Source organism: Malaclemys terrapin, chromosome 4, assembly GCF_027887155.1.
Source record: "Malaclemys terrapin pileata isolate rMalTer1 chromosome 4, rMalTer1.hap1, whole genome shotgun sequence".
Lineage (NCBI taxonomy): Eukaryota > Metazoa > Chordata > Testudines > Emydidae > Malaclemys > Malaclemys terrapin.
Genome location: NC_071508.1, coordinates 27,784,449 through 27,797,461, shown reverse-complemented (window position 1 = coordinate 27,797,461; position 13,013 = coordinate 27,784,449). Strand labels below are relative to the sequence as shown.

Genomic DNA, 13,013 nt, shown 5'->3' with positions numbered 1-13,013 from the left:
CACACTGGAACTTTGTGGCAGAGACATGGATAGAATCCAGTTCTCCAGAGCAGCATTCTACTGCCTTAACCATCAAACCCTCCTGTCTCTTGCTGCCGTTCCCTGCCTTGTTCACACTATGCCTTTCAACTGCTGCAACAAACAAGTCGGGGTCCTACAGGCAACCGCCTCCTTCACTACACAAACCTGATTCACTCCCACAGCAGCTCCAGCCTGTGCACTGACCAAAGGCCGGCTCCTTTAGAGAAAAAATAAAAAGTATCTGATCGTATTATTACAGACTGTATCATAACTAAGGCTACATTTTAGTCATAGGTATTTTTCATAAAAGTCATGGACAGGTCACAAGCAGTAAACAAAAATTCACGGCCCGTGACCTGTCCATGACTTCTACTATATACTCCTGACTAAATCTTGGGAGGGCAGGGGCACCGTGGGTGCTCGGGGGAGGGGAGTGGGGGGTGGCGCACGGCCCAGGACCACACTGGTGCTGGGAGGGCCCAGGTGGTGGCCAGGCAGTTCTGCACACCGCTGCCTCCACCCAGAGCGCCAGCTTCGCAGCTCCCGTTGGCCGGGAACCGTAGCCAATGGGAGCTGCGGGGGCTGTGCCTGTAGGCGGGGGCAATGTGCAGACCTGCCTGGTCACGCCTCCGCCTAGGAGCTGAGCGAGGGGGATGTCCCCACTTCTGGGGAGCCCCACCCGAGGTAAGTGCCGCCCAGAGCCCGCCTCACCCTGTCCCATGCCCCAACCCCCTGTCCCCTCCCACTCCCAAACTCTTCTGCTGCTGTGGGGCGTGTGTGGGGGAGGACAGGGTGGCCCAAGACTTCCCCAGCAGCAGCAGTGCAACTGGTGCAGGAGCTGCTTGAGCTATCCCTGGGCCAGGTGCACTGGCCACTGCAGAAGTCACAGAATCCGTGACCTCCGTGACAAACTCGCACTCTTAAACAGAACATGCACAGATTAAGGCTGCACAGATATCTCCTAACTTTTGAGTGCTTGACTGTGCGACCTTAATAATGTTCTTTCCATGCAGTTTGTGCTAACAGTTTAACTAAAGTGGTGGGACACCATGTGGACACTCTTACGCTGATTAAAGCTTCGCTTATATCGGCTTAGCTTGTATCAGTAAATTCACAGGCCCAACCAGTTTTAAACAAATCAGATCGGTACAATCTCGTGCATGAACAGTTGAAAATCAGGTTTTAAGCCAATTTCAGTGAAACTATTTAGACAATAGTAGTAGGAGGCCCAACTTGTTAGTAGACTGGGGTCTTGCTTATTGTATTTTGCACCCAGAACAGCAGGCTTTTCACGTAGTATCTTTAGCTCAGTATGCTCATTCCACTCAGGCCTGCTCTATACTCAGTATAACTTCATCAGTTAGGGGGTGAGTTATTGTTTTTAAACCAAAAAAGTTAAAGTGGTTCAACACTTTTCTAGTGTGGCTACAGTTCTACTGGTACAAATGTGCTTCTACAATTATAGCTAGTTTCTCTTCTCACATGGGAGTAAGCCAGACCCGTATAAGGCACTTTTATACTGGTATAACTGCATTCACCCTACGCGGTTGTACTGCTTTACTTATCCCAGTATAGTTGAACCAATCTGAAAACACCAATTTTACAAGCTCTCCCTGGAGTTTCACTTGTAAAAGTTTCATGGGTTTTTCCACCTTTCAGACACAAACCACAGCAGGTCAGATCAGGCTGCGGGATAATCCCACCGCTGGGCTGAGGGGTGTGAAAATCTGAGCATTACTTCTCTGAAGAGAAACAAGTCATCCTGACCTGTTACCCCACCACACTCACTGCCCTTCTCCCTCAGGAGACCAACAGCTGCTTGACCTTGCTCAGTGCCTGCTCTGGCTGACTTTGAAACAAGTCTACAGTGGCCAGGATCAGGGAAGGCGATACAGGGCCAGATTTTCAACAGAGTTCAGTGTGCTGGGTGCTGAGCACTTGGCCCCAATCACAGGCTCTGAGCACTTGGAAATTTGGTCCCATGCTCTTTAACAAGTCTGGCCCCTCATGGCTTGGACCAGATCCTTAGAACATGCATGAGGTCTGTGTAGCTCCATCCCATTTCCCCTCCCTCAGGCTACACACAGCTGCAGATAAGAATCCAGCCTCATTAGCACCTCTGAAGATCACCAAGGTGACACTTTCTGTCCATCCTCTACATTCCATAATGGGCGAGCATGATTTATACAGCAAGTGCCTTGGATTTAGAGATGAGGGGACAGCTACTGGGAAAAAAGGTTAGACACCAATTAATTTTGGCCATACTAAAAGGTTATTTAGCAGAGGAGGAGGGCAGATTTAATGCACTTGGATTGCCATAGAGTATTGAACAGTGTGGCATGAAATCCCGCCTGTAAAGTTAATTCACACGTATTTGTCCAGGAGAACTCTCACGTGGCCTGGAAACTAGTGACAGTCTGGAACTGAGGGTGAGGGATCTAGAGAGGGACCACAGGGACTGGGGTCTGATTTAAAGTCTTCCTGATTACTGGAGGTAAACAGCACGCTAACGAGATTTGCAGAGGATAAGTAATTGGCAGGAGCTGCAACTCCAAGGGGCCTGGAGAGGTTAGACATCTGGGCAGGAAAGAAATGGAGAATCACTTTGAAAAGATATATCTAGGGTGACCAGATGTCCCAATTTTATAGGGACAGTCCCGATTTTTGGGTTTTTTTTTTTTTAATATAGGCTCCTATTACCCCCCACCCCCGTCCAGATTTTTCACACTTGCTGTCTGGTCACCCTAGATATATCCAATCCACTGAGGAAAGCCACAGGGACAGATTTTTGAGGCCTTACCACCTACCATTGGGACCAGCTTTTCAGGGGTTCTTTGCACCCAGAGTTCTGAGTTCTTTTGGTAGTTTAGCCAGGAGGGCCCAACTCTCGCCTACCATATGTCACTTCTATCTGTGCAGATCGAGTGTGAAGTGGGTGTAGTACAGTGTCACTCTGATTTGGTAGCAATTTACATCACCTGTGTACCGGTGTAAGTGACTGCACAAGGAACAGGTCAGCTGGGAGTTAGCCCCCCTGTAGTAAATGGAAGGAAGACATTTGCTAAAGTGGAGGTTCCAAAAGAGACCTGGGGTACTCACACTGGTGCAAATCAGGAGTAATCCCATTAAGTCAGCGGCGATACATGCACGTCAGAGCGGTGCAAGAGAAAGGAGAATCAGGTCTCAAGCCTCGCAGCATGATGACCAATGCAATCGGGGACCAAATCAGTGTAGCCGAAGAGAGCAGCACTCACTGTGTGAGGCCTTTCTGTGGGTTTTGGCTCGGAGCAAGGGAGTCAGTACAGGATGAGTTATTAACAGGATGAGTTAGGGTCCATGAAAGTGAGAGACTAACAGCAGCCCGTGGCTAGCGCAGGATCCGCATACGGAGCACACCTGACCTTCCGAGAGGAGAGCTTCCCTGAACCCAGATGGACTCAGTTTGAGTGGCTGAGACAGGCAGAGAATTTCCACTAGAGACCAGGCCGAGGCCTCTGCTGCTACCAGGGGGGACAAGCCCATGTCCCTGATCCTGCTCCACCACGTAAACACCAGACCACTGTGCTCAGTCTAGACAGGTTACCATACATGGCCATTCATTAGTGCTAAAGGGCAGTGAAATTCCTGAAGAATGAGGTATTGCAGCCACAGAGATCACAAGGATCCCCAGGCATTCCACAAGAGGGCTGGCTGCAAGTTTTCCATCCAAACCCAGTTTGGGTGGAAAAACTGGAGTTTCTACTAAGTGAAAGTTTGATGGGAAGTGTGTGCTCTCCATGGAAAACCCAGGCTGGGGTTCCGCGGGGGGGAGGCAGAATCAAAAAAGAAGCTATTTGGTTTTTCAGCAAAAAGCCAGGTTTTCCTGCAGGGAATTTCCCCTGATCCCTCATTTTCTGACCAGCCCAATTTAATGCAAGTAATTTAGCACATACCAGGTACCTTTTGAGAACAGAGTCAGATCCTAGGCTCTATGGGCTGCTTTGCCCTCCCCAGGAGACGGAATCCTGAAGCAGACCTCCACAGTTCTAAGGCAGTATTCGGTACAGATGCACTGGGGGTTTGGCTGGGAGAGACACAACACCCCATAGAAGAACCCCCACCCTCCCAAGTAGGGAGACAAGCCACACATCCAGTTCATATCAAGCCTCTTAACAGCATGCCCAGAGGGCATGGGGAGGAGTATCTTGGCACTACCTTTGCCAAGCTCTGAGCAGCTGCAGGCTCCAGGCTATTCACAGGAAGGTGGATCCCACAAGCCAGACCTTGCAGCCACCAGGAATGGGAGAGAGGAGCCAAGACACCCCCTCCCCGAAGCTCTGCGTGGGGGGGGGGGAAGAGGTGTCCACGCGTCAGACCTCTAGTAGCCAAAGACACACAGGATGGTGCCGGGGACAGCACCTAGTAGCAACCTCAACACCTTCCCTCTCCCTGGTATCCCAGTGCTGGGTTTCTCATCAAGGTGTTGGCTCACTGGCCCTTGACCCTCATGTTTTGAGCTGACCTCCAGCAAATAGGTTTACACCAGATAGTAAGTGTCTGGTGTACCTTGCCCAGGAGGGCCATCCCTAGGTGGGTGAGGGGCCTGGGGTGGAAGTGACGGCTTAGTCTCTTCCGGGACCAACCACGCTAGCCAATCGCACCGGCCCGCAGGGGCCCCCAAAGTGCGGGGCCCAGAGCGGTTGCTCCAATTCGCCCTACCCAAGGGACGGCTCTGTTGCCCGGTTCTAGTTAACACCCCCTCCTACAATCTCTGCTCTTAATTTGTGCAAACACCACCTATCTGGATTTCTTGTTTTAACACCGGCCGAAACTCATTTATTTGGGCCACATCCTCAACTGGTATAAATTGGTGCAACTCTATGTCGGGGAAGCGACTGGTACACTGATTTGGGAGGAGGGATAGCTCAGTGGTTTGAGCATTGGTCGCCTAGGGTTGTGAGTTCAATCCTCAAGGTGGCCACTTAGGGATCTGGGGCAAAAATCAATACTTAGTCCTGCCTAGTGAAGGCAGGGGGCTGGACTCAATGACCTTTTGAGGTCCCTTCCAGCTCTATGAGATAGGTATATCTCCATATATTATATTATTATTTACACCAACTGCGGTTTAAAGTCCTCGAAGTTTACAGGAGTGCAACCTTTACCCAGACTGAAATGGGAAGTTAAAGCAGGACAGTTAGGAGACAGGACTCTTGGGTTCCATGCCAAGCCCTGCCACTGATCTTAAGCAAGTCCCCTCTGCTCAGAGCTTCAGTTCCCCTCCCCACAACCATCTGCAAAATGGAAATACAAATTCTTACCTACCTCTGAGTGGATTATAACTAGTGATAGCAAAATGCTTTGAGAGCCCCAAATGAAGGGCACTAGGGAAGTTCTCTTTGCTGCTTCAGGGAAACACACAATTTTGAACTCCAGGAACTATAGGTTGGGTTTCCCCATTCGATATAAACACACACACACAACCTCCCTTCCGGGGTACAGAGCGCACATGCATTTCCGCTTCCCTCGTGACAGGAAATTCACTGAGTAGGATGATGTCAGCCTGCTTTTCTTGTTTAAATGTTCAGAGATTCCTAGGTTCCTAGGCCAGAAGGGACATTGTGATCATCTCATCTGACCTCCTGGATAACATAGGCCGGAGAACTGCCCCACAGTAATTCCTAGAGCTGATCTTTTAGAAAAACATCCAGCCTTGATTAAAAAATTGTCTGTGATGGAGAATCCATCACAACTCTGGGTAACGTGTTCCAAGACTCTCACCATTAAAAATGTACACCTTGTGTCCGGTCTTATTTTCCCCCAGGCCTCACACATTTTCCCCAAAATATTTCAGAAAACGCGGCTGTAGGATTCCCCACAGTCACAGAGATCAGAACTTGGGCCCACGCCTTTATCCACCAGACTGGGCGCCGCTCATGCTCAAAGAAGCAAAGGGTCTAAGCACTGGCAAGAGGTGGTGTGAAGACCAAGCTCATTTCCAGACTTTGGTCACAGGTGAAACGAGTTGGGGAGGTCTCAGTAAACATTCACTGTGGACTCTGCATCAAAACCCCATCACATGATATGGCCCAGGTCTGGAAGAACAGGTGATTTGGGGGAAGGGAGTGGGGGGGGGGTCAGCATTGTGGGGCACAGACAGGGCTGCAGGAAGATGTAGGACTACTGCCATTGCAGGTCAGGCTTGAGGGCCACTGGCAGAGCTAACAGGGATGCAAGACTGAAATAGCAGGAGGTGCTCGAACTGAGGAGCATTCATAGCGCTATATGCGTGCAGATGAAGCCTGCACTGGACAGGACCCCACCATGTGCAGCTCCAGCCAGCAGCACAAACCCTTCCAAGGGTACTACGTTCACCAAGAAGATGGCTACTCTATCCTCATCCAAGCGTCTCTCAGTGTCACAGCACTACCACTCTGTTCAGAGGGTTCCTGCCATCATGCATGCCATGGGTGCAATGGAGGCAGCCTGGAAGCTCAGAGAGGTAGATTGCAACCGTCAAACCTAAACACAGCCCAGGGCGTTGCCTGGCACTTGCTGTGGCATGGGCCAGCCCCTCTCCTGCTATGGAAATCAGTGCACAGGACTAACATGCTGCCCCACCAGGTGTGGGGGAGTCTTTGCACACGCCAGCTGGTGGGGCTGGTGATGGGATTCCATTGTAACAAGCTGATGTTATGGCTGAGACGCATGCAGCTTTACATTACATGACTGAACAACTCCTCTTAACAGTGGCAAGATCCTACCTGCCTGCCAGAGCCAGGAACAGGGAGATCTGGGGAGGAGATTGGGGATGTACAACTTCACAGCCCTGAAATACAATTGGCTAGCAGAGCTTCTGAGGCAGCTCTGTGTAGCTGTGACAGGGCTGATATTTAATAGCACAGGTTACAATCCAAAGGGACCTTCAAAAACCTGGACCTGAAACAAAGCCCTAGCCCAGTCAGCCTTCGGATTTGCAACCTGAACCCAGAGGAGACACTCTTAGCTGGTCCCCAGCTCTGAACCTCTATTCCAAACACCCCAGCTGTGGTTGGTGGGAGGTGTCTACAGCCCCAGCTCATCCCAGGGCTGGTTCCGCAGCAGCAGAGCCCTGCGCTGGGATGACTCCCCTAAAGGTTTTGGGGAGTGGGGAGGCAGAAGGGAGTAACCCTGAAACCCTGCTCTGAATTCGGCACCTCCGAGCCAGCTTTATTTCTAGTGGCTCCGAATTCAGTGCCAGGGGTGCGGCTGGCTCTGTAGCTGGGAGCAGTTCACAGTTGCCCTGCTTTGGAGAACAGCCCCGTTTGATGACTGGGGACCAAGAGAGCACAGGGACTCCGAGCTAAACCAGACCCGCTGCCAGACGCATCCCTGGGCACCAGCTTCCCAGTGCGCACAGCCCTTGCGTAATGACAGAGCCAGGGCCAGGGCTCCCCCCGCCGCCATCTGTCCCCCTCCCACAACTGCCCAGAGCAAGAGGAAACCGGCCAGATCCTTTCTGACTCAGGCACTTGGCTTTCATACTAATATGGTCTGAGTGCGGCTCCTTTGACGCACGCTCCGGGGCCGGGGTGGGGCCGGGAGGGAAGCCCCGGGGCAGAGCGGATCTGGGTCACGCTGGACAGGGAGCCACAGTCACGATGCGCTGCGTGGGCCTGGGGGAGCCCACGCGTGACCCTGCAGCAGGAGCACATAGAGGATCTGGCCGGCCTGGGGCAGAGTCCATGTCCCGGCCGTGGGAGCAGCTGCCCCGAAGGCACTTACCTGCTGCTGGGCTGGGCTGGACTCTCCTTGGCGCTGCGCTTGGCGCTGCGCTTCCCGGCTGGGCTCCGCTGGGGGCTGGGTTTTGTTGTCCCGGGGAGAAGGCGTGTCCCGAGGCACACACACCCGCCCCCCCGCAGGCCCAGGAGGCCGGGCTCTTTGCACTCCGCCCCGAGGTGCTGGTGTCACGGCTCCGGAAGAAAGAGGCCCCGCTGCCCACCCAAGCTCCAGGGGAGGGCTCTTGCCCCCCCCGACTCCGCCCCCTCCGTCCCCCATTGGCTCCCTCCCCAAATCATCGCCCTGGCCCCGCCTCTTCCCCATGCATGTGGCACTCCTCCTCCCTCCCAGGCTTGCTGCTGTAATGGCAGGGCAAGCCTGGGAGGGAGGGGGTGGTGGCCGGCTTCCCATTCCTGGAGCTGGTGAGTAGGGGCACTGGGCGGGCAAGGGGGGCTGCTCCCCCAGAAGGTAGGGGGGGGGGGCTCCGGACCCCAGCAGGGGCGGGGGAGAGCGGCTCGGGGCCCCAGGAGTGGCCATGTAAAGTTTATCAGCTTGGACGGGACCCCGGCCGGCTCCCCGCCCAGCGCCAGCATGTCGTGCCGGCCGCCACAGGCCAGGTAAGGAGCCGAGTCGCCCTCTTCCCCCCTCGTCCTGGCTCCTCAGCTGAGACCCCCGGCAACCCCCTTGCCAGCCCCCCTTGCCTGCTCGGTGCCCGTACTCACAAGCCGCAGGAACTGGAAGCAGGTGTATCAGCACCCCCCCCCCCCCCCCCGGCTTGCGCCGGCATTCCAGCGGCAAGCCTGGGAGGGAGGAGGAATGCCGCTCAGCTGAGGAGCCGGGGGGAGGGAGGACTCGGTTCCTTACCTGGCCTGCGGCGGCTGGCGGGACATGCTGGCGCGGGGCGGGTACACTACCACCCTACAGGGCAGGGCGAGGAGCCGGCCGGGGTACCCCCCTAGCCGATAAACTTTGTGCCCCCTCGCGGGGCCCTGAGCCGCTCTCCCCCGCCGCTGCCGGGGTCCGGAGCCCCGCGCCTCTCGCTCCAGCGGCTCCTTCCCCGTGGGGCAGCGGGACCTGCGGCATGTGCCCTGGGGGGAGGGGCAGCAGCAGCCACGGCGCGGCCTGCACCTGCAAAAGCAGCTTTTTTTTTTTTTAACTTTTACTCCGGCCCCCCCCCCCCATCCCGACATCCCTCCTTCCCCCCCTCCCCCGTGTCCCGATATTCCCCCCTCCCCCGTCAGTGATCTGGTCACCCTACCGGGGACCCGCCCGCGCAGGAGCCCAGCACAGGTTGGGAAAGGCGCCCGCGAAGGGGCGCGGGCCAGGGTGCTACCTCCCCCGGGAAAAGGGGGAGCAGCCTGGCCAGGGCTCCCTGGTGCCTAGCTCCCCTGCACTCCGGAGCGCCCAGCCGGTTAGCGGGAACAGCAGCAGGTGCCTTGTCTGGGCCGGGGCTGCGCTAGCTCAGGTGGCAGGAGCTCTACAAAATGTGTTCAGTGATACCCCAGAAACCGGACCCGCAGCCCCCCGCTATTCCAGGCGGGGCTCCCCTCCCAGCTCTGCTGAGACCCCTCAATCCTGCCCTCAGCCCCCCGCTATTCCAGGCAGGGCTCCCCTCCCAGCTCTGCTGATACCCCGCGATCTGCACCCTCAGCGCCCTGCTCTTCCAGCCTGGGGCTCCCCTGGTAGCTCTGCTGAGACTCCTCAATCCTACTCCAGTGCAGGGCTCCCCCCCACCTCTGCTGAGACCCCTCAAATCCAACCTGCAGCCCCCCTTGTTATTCCAGCTCTGCAAATGTTCCTCATCTTTAACCCATAGCACCTCCTGCTGTTAGTCTTGGGCTTCTGCCTATCCGTCAGCATTCACAAAGAACCACTAGGAGCTCAACTGAGACCAGCAAACTCATTTCATTGGTAACCTACAACAGATTTGGGCTAGCAGTGTTGGGATACTCAGTAGGTGTGGGCAAGCTAGTTTGGATAAACGATTCACCTGGCCAACTATCCAGCTCAGAGTGAACCATTTTGTAGGTCCATAATATGTTCCCTTAACTGCCCTCCCAGATTAGCCCCGTGCCCCAACAGCCACTGTGCCTTACCCACAGTGACAAGGTGTGATAGAGCCCCCAGTTTAGTAGCCATCAGCTGAAGATTCATGGTTACATTAGATAGGGGGAAAGGCAGGAATATTAATAAATGAAGATCCACCAGTCAGGTTGCTGTTTATTCTCATGGAGCAGAGAGGGAAGTGGAAGTAGAGAAGTAAGGGGATTTTCCCAAGTCACACAGCAAATCAGTGACCAAGCCAAGATTAGGACTCGGGACATGCTGATTCCAAGTATTGTGCTGACTCCTCTAGGTCATGGTGTCGTGTAATCAACCAAGCCCTTGCAGAGGACAATAAACTTTGGTCACTGCGGACCTGGGCCAGATTCTGATCGAGACACAGAGCTCCTCGCCTTATCAGCTCTCCAATCCCCTCTTGCATGCTGGATAAAAGAAAAGCCCCCTCACGCTTCAAAGGAGCCCTCACTGGAGCTGGGCAAATGCCTGATATTTTGGTTTGCTAGAGAGACAAGGTGGGGGAGGTAATATCTTGTATTGGACCAACTTCTGTGGAGAAGAAACATGAGCTTTCTTTGGTTTGTTGGCAGTTCCAAAAAATTGGAAGAAGAAGAAAAAAATTGGTTCAACCCAAACCAAAACTTTTCAGAATTTTTGGCAAATTGGAAAAGTCAGAAAAAAATTGTTTCAGACCTTTAAAGCAAAGGAAATGAAGGGCTAGATTCACAACACAGAAGCGGCACGTTCCCTCCACCCCCAATGGTTCGGGCACTACCAGGGCCGGATTAAGACTTTTAGAGGCCCTAAGCACTGAAAAGATTATGGTGCCCCGCAATATGTAATTTAAAATAAAAACAATACTATACCGTAAATGACACAAAACTTACATGTATGCTGAAATTAAAATAGCTTCTTTCTAGATTTTCTGATTGCAAAATTCTGGATAAGTTCATCGAAGCTGATTTGACAAAACATGTCCACTTCCATACACAATAGAGAAAGTGAATCAAGTCTGTCCTGACACATTGCTGTTCTCTGAGGGGTTTTTATTCTTTTCAGCTGAGAAAAAGAGCATTCTGCGGAGCAGTTAGTAATCATCAATGTTAGAAAAATACGTAGTGCAATCTCTACATTTGGAAATACACATTGTATTCTGTCTTTCAATATTGTGTCATGAAGATCAATGTGACTGAATTTCATTTTTCCTGTTTCATTAAACTTTGTGCGCATATAACAGTGGAACTACCGTACTTCTCCACAGAGATTCATATTCAAGTCAACAGGGTATGAGTCAACTAGCTTTTGGGAACCTTGTGAATATTGTTTGTCAGATAAGTCCATATCGTTTAGAAAAGAAAATCTACTTGATACTTCTTTGTACACTTCACCTCTCCTCTTCATATGAGCTTCAAGTGTATCAATTATAGCGTAGTAAGTAGATACACGAAATTTGACTCTAGGATTCAATGCTGTTTCTGTTGCATTGCTATCATTTTCTTGTTTTTTCCTGATTCGCTTGTGGGACTGGGCTTCTTTGTAATTAGTAAAAAGAAAAGGAGTACTTGTGGCACCTTAGAGACTAACAAATTTATTAGAGCATATGCATCTGAAGAAGTGGGCTGTAGTCCACGAAAGCTTATGCTCTAATAAATTTGTTAGTCTCTAAGGTGCCACAAGTACTCCTGTTCTTTTTGCGGATACAGACTAACACGGCTGCTACTCTGAAATTTGTAATTAGTATCAGGCAAAATATCTTTTGATATGTCTTCAAATCTTTCGAAATCATTCCTCAAAGTGTGTAAGTGGTCTGCTAATGATTGACAGAGGTCTGCACAAATCCAATTCTTTTTCTTGGAGAGCTTGACTTGTGTGGTAAAAGTGTTGTAAAATTTCATTCCACATGGTCAACATGAATACAAACTTTAGTTCTTGCATCTTGTTTGCAATGTTTTCTGCCTCTCAAATAGAGGATAAACACCTACTACTGCTTTCAGATACTCCCTTACCTCAAGTGGGAGAGGTCTGTGCAGTAGATTTGAAGATGCTAGCCCTGCTTATGAACCACATACCTGTCCATATGATGGAATATAGTTTGTCAATTTGCTTTTAAAACCAGCTAGGAAGTTACACATACAAAACTATGTTAAAAGAACATCAAAGTGGTCAAGTTGGCCTGCTTAGCTACACAGGCCTGATTCATTCCCAGAGCAGGCTCAGCCTGTGCATTGAATTAGGCCGGGTTCTGTGGGGGAAAAAAGTATGTGATCATGTCATTAAAAATTGTATTGTAGCGTGTATGCACATGCACAACAGACCAAATTAAGGTTGCATAGGCAGCCTTAATTCTAGCATTGCCTAACTTCTGAGTGCTTGCTTTTGAAACCTTAATGTCCTTTTAACGTAGGTTTGTGTTTAAACCTACATCAAGTTAACTTGTGCTGGTAGGTTTATGGATGCAAGTTAAGTCAATATAATTAGTTTTAAATAAATATATTTTGTCCACACGGGCATTTGCACTGGATTAACTAAATCAGTTTTTCAAACTGATGCAACTTCTGTGTTTAGAGAAGGCCTTACAACAGAAGAGGGCGACCAGAAGAGAGTCCATGCATGCCCCTATAGAGAAAGTGAAGCAGGAATTGCCCTGTTCTGTGCATTCCCTCTGAAGCATCTGACATGGGCTGGAAACAAGCTACTGGGCTAGATGGACCATTGGTCTGACCCATTATGGCCATTCTTAGGAAACAAGTCAGACTGCCTTGAAGTCGAGCTTCAAGAGATTGTTGGGCACAGTGGGTGTCCTTCAGCAAGCGGAAATCCAGCCAGAGTGAAACCGTAGAGAGGAGGAGAAAGGACAAGAAGGAAGTTACAGGGTATAAGAAATGTTTTTGAGGAACAAATCACCAAAAAGAGGGCTACTGGCCCTGATGGATGGTCTCCCCTGGGCCGTGGGCTAGGGTCATGCTGCTGACCCCTGGCCCCATGATAGACTAATATTGAATCCTGCTGTCCTGCTCAGAGGCACAACAGGCTTGTGCTGACATGTCTAGTCATCCACTCAGGCCACACCCAGGGAGCCACTTGTTCTGCCACAGTCGGGGCTGGTTCTAGGGGCAGGAACTTCCATAGGATGCCATACCACTGTGTCGCTTGGTCTTTTTTTATAGACTAAAACAAAGTAACACCCGTCTCTCATC

General features: G+C 51.6%; 1 protein-coding gene and 1 long non-coding RNA gene across 2 annotated transcripts in view; one reads left to right on the top strand and one right to left on the bottom strand.

Moving 5' to 3' along the window:
• The window catches only part of CSRP1 (cysteine and glycine rich protein 1), a 30,313-nt gene extending 22,510 nt beyond the window's left edge, over positions 1 to 7,803 (bottom strand). The window contains exon 1 of the mRNA XM_054024675.1: positions 7,762 to 7,803. The gene's annotated coding sequence lies outside the window, so the exon portion shown is untranslated. The remainder of the gene's footprint in view (positions 1 to 7,761) is intronic.
• Positions 7,804 to 8,127: 324 nt separating this feature from the next.
• On the top strand, positions 8,128 to 11,050 carry LOC128836663 (uncharacterized). Its single transcript, XR_008444820.1, has 2 exons — positions 8,128 to 8,177; positions 10,112 to 11,050. It is a non-coding gene; the product is annotated as an uncharacterized LOC128836663 (long non-coding RNA).
• The last annotated feature ends 1,963 nt before the right edge of the window (positions 11,051 to 13,013 follow it).